This window comes from Triturus cristatus, chromosome 8 (genome assembly GCF_964204655.1).
Source record: "Triturus cristatus chromosome 8, aTriCri1.1, whole genome shotgun sequence".
Classification (NCBI taxonomy): Eukaryota; Metazoa; Chordata; class Amphibia; order Caudata; family Salamandridae; genus Triturus; species Triturus cristatus.
The window spans coordinates 1689532787-1689541694 of NC_140591.1; the positions used below are offsets into that span (position 1 = coordinate 1689532787).

General features: G+C 44.9%; 1 long non-coding RNA gene across 1 annotated transcript; it reads left to right on the forward strand.

Moving 5' to 3' along the window:
* The first annotated feature begins 6959 nt into the window (after positions 1–6959).
* Positions 6960–8627, forward strand: LOC146808617 (uncharacterized). The gene is made up of 5 exons (XR_014967580.1): positions 6960–7041; positions 7224–7361; positions 7572–7694; positions 7839–7942; positions 8360–8627. It is a non-coding gene; the product is annotated as an uncharacterized LOC146808617 (long non-coding RNA).
* The last annotated feature ends 281 nt before the right edge of the window (positions 8628–8908 follow it).

Consider the following 8908-nt stretch of genomic DNA (forward strand, 5'->3'; position numbering starts at 1 on the left):
GATGTACAATCCAGAGCTCCCTGTGTGGCGCATTCCTTTGCATGCTCCAGGGGCTGAGTAGGATGTTACAGTTACCCCTTACATGTCCCAGTCACTTCCAGCCCCCTCCCCATTGCCTCGCCCTAGAATGGACCTCCTTAAATCTAGGGTTGTTCATGGATTCATTCAAAGCAGCACACTGTGAAGATGTTACTCTTCCTTCTTCCATTACCAAATGGGTTCAAGGAAAGACCCAACTATACCTAAAAATATCCTACCTAGTAATGTACAGAGATTTAGCTCTTGCCCCAAACTCATGTAATCTTAGATGTCAACTAACTTCCTAAAGCTGACGCCCATAAAGATTCAGGGGCAGATTTATCAATCTTTCACGCAACGCAGCAAGCCACGAGAGAGGGCAGGAATGGGGCCTATTTGACATTATATGACACATGTCTGTCCTTTCCTAGCGCTGGCGTTGTCGGCTGCCTAGCCCTAATGCAAGTATCTTTGCATCATGTTGCAAGGGTGCCTGTGTTGTAGGCAGCATTATGTTTGTGCAGAAAGTGATGCCTCCTGTACACAAACAATCCTGAGAGGCATTTTCCACTTCCTATATGTGCAGCACAGATAGAAAGAGGAAAAAACGGGGAGAAGTAAAGATATTTCTCCTCATTACACCTCACTTGTGGAGGCGTAGCATTTTGACGCATTCCCGGATCTACCACTAATGGTAAATCTGGGACTGTACCAAAATCCATGGGTGAATGCGTGGGCACATCCACGCTCCACCCATGGAATACTTCTCTGGGGCAAAGTAATGCAAGGCAGCAATTTGTCTCGTCTCGCATTACTCTAGATGTATCAAGCCATGCAGGGATATTCAAGGTGGCGTGCATGGCTTGATAAATCACACTTAGGTTTTGCATTGCCCTGGTGCCAATTTGCATGGCGCAACACAAAACCTTGATAAATATGGCCTCGTTCCAACAACATCAGGCAAGAAACACAAACCAGGAAGAAAGGAGGGTCTAAGGGAGCTTTTAAAGACCAGGCATGGATACATTCCCCTAAGTACAATAATCTCAACAGCAGTAATATCCGTGGGTCTGTAATATAATCAGGCTTTTTGATTCACACAACACAGGATATAGAGTGGCCAGCATACTAGTCTGGGCATACCTATTGGAAGGACGGATTCCCATCACCCACCGAAGTGACATGCTTCATCATCTGGGTCTCCTCCTAGCGCCACGCTAGTGACGCCGAGGGCTACAACCCCTCACCTATGAGGGGGAGCTCACAGATGCTTTATGGAGTAATCAGATCCACTAGAGGGGAATAGATGTAGCTATTTATAAAGGGAGTGAGGGGCGCAGTGTGTGAATAATGTGAAAGTGTAAATATAAAATGACCCCTGTGGGAGAAACTATTTTATTTGGTATCCCTAGAGGGTCAGGTTAAAAACAAAGTAGTGACAGTTTTAACAAAATAACTGCCTGTGTCTAATAGGTCGACATGTTTCTGCCTACAGGACTAACTACGCCCACGGCTTTCTTCAGGACCAAAACACTGTGTGGAGTACGACCGCGTAAAAAAGTGCCCAAAACAAGTGCAAAAAGTGAAAAAGATAATTATTGTTTTATACAGTGCATGTAGTCACTGTCTGAAACATAGTTGGAACATACTCAACCATGCCATCTGGAATCGTAGGTATTCGAGTCCCCAATTATGCAATGAATACTGTGGGTATCCGTGTTTATTAGGGAAAGCACCTCACCTCACCTGGCAACGGCTCAGGAAATTGTGGCCTCGCACTATCCGTCGGTACCCCGGGTACCTGGCTGAAGAGGGATGAAAGCCCGAAACCGGTCCTAGGATGCTTGTTTCCGGTCCAGGGAAGGCGTGGCTTGGCAGTTCGGGCTGGACTGTTCCCATGAGGCACAGGGTCAGACTGATTTGCATTTGGCCATGTCTGAACTGGGGTAGCAGAGTGGGCTAAAGAACGGTGATGGATCAAACCCAGATCTGTTGACTGGGTGTGAGTGTTTGATTGGTTCTGATGCTCCGTCCATCACCACCCCCTTTTGTACTGCTTTGTTCGCCGTAAGTTGGCAGGGTATGCTCAGACGTTGAGTCCCTTGCTCACTTTGCCACTGGATTCAAGCAAGCCTAGCTGAAAACGGCTGAAATGCCAGAAACCGGTCCTAGGATGCTTGTTTCCAGTCCAGGGAGGACATGGCTTGGCAGTTCGGGCTGGACTGTTCCCATGAGGCACAGGGTCAAGACTGATTTGCATATGGATGGGTTCAAACTGGAATGGCATGGTGAGCAAAAGAATGATGGATTTAACCCAGATCTCTTGAGTGGGGGAGAATGTTTTGATTTGTTCTGCATTCCGTCCATCATCAGTGTGTCTTTTCCTTTCTCAGCCCCAAATGATCTGGAGCAGCCTCGCTATCCACATTAGATCTGCACCGACTCCTCCTACACTTCAGATACAGCTGAAGATGCCCCTCTCCAGTGAACAGTATCTCAAACCTGATAGTCTAACCTAAGTTATCAACCAGATATCATGGCTAATCTCACGAATTCTGATAAAGTTACATCTGTTCCCCAGACTGTGAGAATTGAAGGCCCTCTTCCCGCAGAGAGATAATTTTAGATCTATAAGATGCTCGCACCAGTGTGGAAGTGGCACAGACTGGGAATTACCAGCACTAGACCCTGTTCCTTCTCTATGCGCCTAACACTGCTCCATTGTGCAGTGAAGAAATATGTATCTTTTCAGACCTGGACAACAAGCCCAGAAAAGAGCTAGTGGTCAGAATAGCAATCCAAGCTTGGGAGTTCACATTCTGCTTCACAGTCACTGTGTTTCTATGGACCAGGAGAAAGCAAACACTCTTCTGACTACTAGAGGAACAGTTATTGCTGCATCATAAATGGGGGTTATTCCTGACGAAACGGATAACGCAGGGAGACATAGGAGTTTCAGCAAGGAGTGTGTCGGTGGAGTGAGAGCAGCGTTACACTTGACGATGTTAGCTTAGTACATTAACCTAAACCTAATGTATAGTGTGTGCCACTGCAAGGAAATCCATTGTTTTTGTCGTGCTTTGAATACCTTTCCTCTTGACCTATGCCTTGTCCACAGCCTGCAAATAATGCCGAGCCACATGTGCAGTGTCTAAGACATAGAGGTTTCTGAATGTAACTCTTGTGAGGCAAATTTCTGTGTGTGGTTCTCCCGCGCAACATCTCCTACACAGGAAGGTGGAGCGAAGAATATATGTTTCCCACTTGCGCCTCGCATCTAGCATCTGATCTGACATTGTATGTTTTTCCATGAGCCCTTTGGTGCAGAATTTATGTTTTATTGTATAAAGTGCAATATGGCACCACGTGTAACATTTGATGAAAACAAAATTTGCAGATTAAGTGGAGAAAGGGTATAAAAGACCAGTAAATACTGTGAGGGATATTCTCAAGAACATGTGACAACCATCCTAAATTTAGCTTAACGCAACTCTTCACATTGCAGTCTATCGCGGATAATAACTCCGTGTTAACGTGGTATTCCCAACATGGCGGTACCATGCGATAGACCTACGACAACGCGTCAACTGAACGCAATAAAATCAACGCTAAAATCAACACAACGCCGCAAAAATACGAAACATGAACTCGAAAATAGTTGCGATTACGCCAATCGCGATACAAAAATCTGTGAAAACCAGCCACAGGCCTGCAAATCCCACGCATCATGCGGGAAAATGCACCATAAAAGTAAAACAAAAAAAAACACAAACAAAAGCCATACAAATGCGAAGCACAATGGAGGTAGGCGGAGCAAGTGCAGAGGACAACCAGAACCCCACAAGCCCCCCGGAGGACCAGCCTGGGACTTCGGGGTCAGGGAAGGGCAAGGACAAGAAGAGTAGGAAGAAAATGTTCAGTCCACAGGAAAACGGGATCTTGATAACGGAGGTGATAGAAACCATCAACTACTGTTCGTCACCTCCACTGTGTCACTGGCAACTAGAAAATGGAATATGGCAGACCATCGTGGACAAGGTGAATGCAGTCGGAGTGCTGAAGAGGACAATGGAAGAGGTCAAGAGGAGCTGGAATGATGTCAAGCGCAAAACCAAGCAGAAACTCGCAAACAACCGCAAGGCAGCAATGCAGACTGGAGGTGGCAGTCCAGCGTCACAGTAGGAGCTGGACGAGATGGAGGAAATGGTGTCCACAGCCATTAGTGGGGAGATGGTGGCAGGAGTTGGGGGACTGGACACTGCTCAACATGACTGGACACAACAGCAACAGGGTGAGTAACGACCAGGGACTGGGGGGACAGGGGAGATGGCCACAATGGCACACATGCACAATTAAGCATAGTACAACTGCGGACAAACCATGCCCCAGACCCCCAAATCCCACCAAGAAGCCAATGCATCCAATAATGCAACATTCCAAAAGTGCAGAAGCACAGACGCCAGAGGTACACCTCATGTAAGGGCCAAGGGACAGCCAAATCAGAGCTGCAGGGGTGACTCCCCCAAAATGCGGCACACACACATTACACGCAGAGCACTTCCACATTGAGAACGTCGTGGTACAAACCGCAACACGTCCACAACAGAACACAGGACACAACTAGTGCCGCGTGTGCGGAGAAACTGGCCAATCACATTTGGCATTGCAGGTAACTGTGAGTACACATTGTACAAGTACAAACACACATCCGTGCTGTTGTCGAAATGTCCACTGTCCTGCATCATATAGGCAGCTCCTCCCAAACAGTCACAATGTACACGGTCATGCAGTCTGAATGTAAACATGTACAATGCTCCAACGTACATGTGAACACAATGTTAAACTGCATCTCCCCTTCACATTGCAGGTGGAAAACCAACAACTCCTGCAGAGCAGACCGAACCTCTCTTCTCTGATGATGAAGAGGACCACCACACCTTCGACTCCAATGCCCTCCAACAGCTTGTGGAGAGCCTCCGCAGCCCACTTCCAGGAACAGGGCCGCCCAGCTGCTACGAGGAGACCCCACCCCGTGCACAGACCACACAGCACGCAGCACCCACCATCACGGCTGCCTCCCAGGACCCCCACAACGAACACATGGCCTTCCAACGCCGTGTGTTGGGGTGCCAGGAGAAGCTGGCTGAACAGGTGCAGGTGGGGTTTGACTGCATGGCACACAAACTAGTCGCCATCCGTGGGTGTCTAAGTCCCAAGTCTATACATGGGATACTTCGAACAAATTAACATCTACAACGAGCTCGCACCCTTCTATGAAAATGTTCGAGTATGGTCACGTTTCATTGACGACATTTTTTTCATATGGGACGGCGATAATATTCTCCTTGATGAATTCATTGCCTGGCTGAATGCCGCTAACATCAATTTGAGATTCACGGAACATCGTAGCAATCAAAAGGTGGAATTTCTAGATGTATGGGTACAACACAACCAGAACACCATTTGTGTATCACTATATGTCAAACCCACTGCCAAGAACACCTTGTTAGAATACGATAGCTACCATCCCAGAAGTCAAAGGGACAGCATTCCCTTTAGCCAGTTTCTCCGGATTCGGAGAAACTGTTCTCAAATACAGGACTTTCTTTTCCAGGCAGAAATACTCAAGGAAAAATTACTCAATCGAGGCTACCCTAACAAGCTTATCAAGGATTCATTCAAAAGGGCAAGATACTATAACAGAGAATCAATGTTCGAACCTAAGATGACCAACTCCCTTGACAAACTTGTCTGCGTCACCAAACATTCCAATATCAATCATCGTATTCGACAAGCCATAAATTCATCATGGTTTCTTCTAAATATGGGAAATGATGAAGTCAAAATTCCCAAACCCTTGTTTGCGTTCCGTCGCAACAAGAATCTTAAAAACTTTCTTGTTAGAGGGAAAATCATTGAGAAAAAGAACGTTCTCCAGACTGCTATCACTGGACTAAAACCCATCAAGGGGAACCATCGCTGCGGCAACTGCCAGGCATGCCCTAATGCCCTAGTGGGAGACACTATCACCATCAACGATCGGATTATCACACTTCCCGAGATGACCAATTGTCCAACATCCAATGTGATATATATTATCACATGTCCTTGTGGCCTCATATATATTGGGGAGACATCTCGTGAGATTAGGACTAGGATGTGTGAGCATAAATCCAATATCAGATTGAAGAAATCAGCTGCCCCATTAGTCAAACATTGGCTGTCGGCCAATCATTGTGACATGGACCTTAAATGGTCCATTCTTGAAAGAATTCGCTCCACCCCTGGCAGAGATCCCAACTGCGTCAGAAAGAAAAGAGAGACTTTTTGGATCTTTTATCTTGACGCTGTCAACCACGGCCTTAACGAGATTATCCAATGGGAAAATGCTATCACCTAATCTGGCATCATGCCCTTAGCTCGCTTTTCATGCGTCCTTCTATATGCGTTGGAAACTCTCCCTTGTATATATGAATGTAAACAGTCTCTCCTAACTGATGTACTTCATTTTACCTACCTAATATGATTGTTTATATACTTCCGCGTATCATCCTCTATACTTTCTTTGATGGCACTTCACTATTTTGTATTTATCTTTCGCCTTATCTGACTCAATTCCAATATGGCCACGTTTTACTCACTGGAACCTTGCACATTTGTGGCTTAGTCCCTTTTCTATTACGCTGCTTGCCTTTGGTATACTCTATCCTTTGACATGATATTTGGACTGGCTCAGTCTACTTTCTATTACTTTACTAGCATACGTCATGCATCTCCCTATCGGCGGGAGATATACACTTGATTTTTTTAAAAAACGTGAAAAATCCTTTACGGACGACCTTGATTGCAGATCGGCCCAGTCCACTTTCTATTACTCTGCTACCATACGTCACGTATCTCCCTATTGGCGGGAGATTCACCCTTGAATGTTTAAAACCTGAAAAATTCTTCACGGACAAAACTGATTGCAGACGCCTGCCTGCTTGGAGTCCGACGAACGTAGGATGTTGCTCGGGTAGCACTGTGAGTATTCTGTCCTGTTCTTCCGCCGCGTTTACCTAGGCCCCCCTCTATGAGCCATATAACAGCCACCTATAACGAGGCAGTCTTACTAGTTTACAAGTTTCTAAAATAGAATTAGATCGTACTTACAAGTATTTCCATCTGGCTGCTAACCCTTACATCCTCTGTTCCCTTACCTGTAGGAAACTATCTATCATCAGAAACGTTCGCGCTGACACAGTGTCCTTTGTACCCTCGGTTGCTTGATAAACATATCCTGATGACGCAAGCCTCCAATTTATTTTCAATCATCATGATTTGCCGCTGTATTGGTTAAACAGGTGGGTGGTTACCCACCTCTCTTTAAACACGTGATTGTTTATCTTGCGTTTTTTTAACATGATCATCCTGTCTCATTCTTTCTCCCCCCCTACCATTCCCCCTCCTTCTCTTTAACAAAACCCCCCCCGTGTCCTTTCCCCCCCCCCCTTCCCCCCTCTCTCTTTCTCCAGGCTCTAACTTAAATACCTTTTTGTATGTTTTCTTTACAGACTTATCAATACCCATTACAAGCCGCTGCTGGTTGAAACTTACGCCTGCTTCTTCAACTGACAATAATTTACCACCACATGTCCCACGTTTGTTTGACCTTGTTTCCGGACACCTGAGTCCTGGTGGGTTCCCCTCCTCCCCTTTAAAAAACCCCCACCCTTTCCCCTTTCCTTTCCCTCCCGACCGCCCTTTCCCCTCCCCTGGTGCTACCACATCCCTGACTAGATATGAGTCTTAATGCCCCATGATTTTTCTCACCTTTACAGACCTCCCCAGTCCGGAGATGAAATACTAACTTAAAGTTACTCATCCACCTGATTGACGCCATTTTTAATTCGCTCTATCAGGACATATGTCCCAACCCATACACGTAAGATTCTGCTCTACCTTTGTGCCTTCTCTGTGTCCAAAAGCAGTCCTATTCATGCATTGTTTATTATCTATTGACGAGCATATATATTTTATACTTTGTTTATCCTGTGTTCTTTCATGTATTCCTTTCTTTTTTCTATCATCTGTTTTCATATAGGAACCTCTATTTTGTTATATTGTTGGTATACCTTATTTGTGTATCCTTGAGATGCACCCGTTTCTATTGTTCTCCCTGGGTACCGATTGGACCCTATTTTGTATCTTGATATCCATGTATGCACTCTGTTTTGAGCTGATTGCAACTAAGAAAAATTATATGTTTGATCTTCAACTCTGTAATTATCTGCACAAATATGTTTTTGTTATTCACTAGAAATCTATAAATCTCACACGTCTTCCTTTGGATTAAATTTAGGTATCGTCCATGTCCCCCTCGATTTATCCACCCTGCGCCCTGATGAAGGTGTGACCCCGATTGGGGTCTTACTCCGAAACGTGCGTTGGCGCCCATATTTCTGGCACTCCTGTACCCCATCCAACCGTGTGTCTTCCAACCTGGATGATATATTTGTTAATCCTCCATATGACCCTTGTGAAGGAATTGTGCCAAATGTGATGGTTTTATATTAATCGATTTGTCCTGAATGATTGCTGGTATGTGTGTGTTGAATGTGGAGTGGGACATGTCACTTTTCTGAATTGATCAATCTTGTGTATTGTTTGTCTTTTATCTATTGGATTTCTGCATCCAATTTTATTTTAAAAAAATTATACAAAAAGTATTCAATTGTTCAAATTTTGTATCATCTTCTATGAAAAAAAGTAAAAAAAGAATTAAATAAACCAGAAATATACATATATTTTTTGTTCATCACTCTATTATGTGACATATTGTATTGTCTTACACTTAGTGTCTTTTTGTAAATGCCTTCAGCCCAAATTGAGTGCGTTTTGATATAGGGAC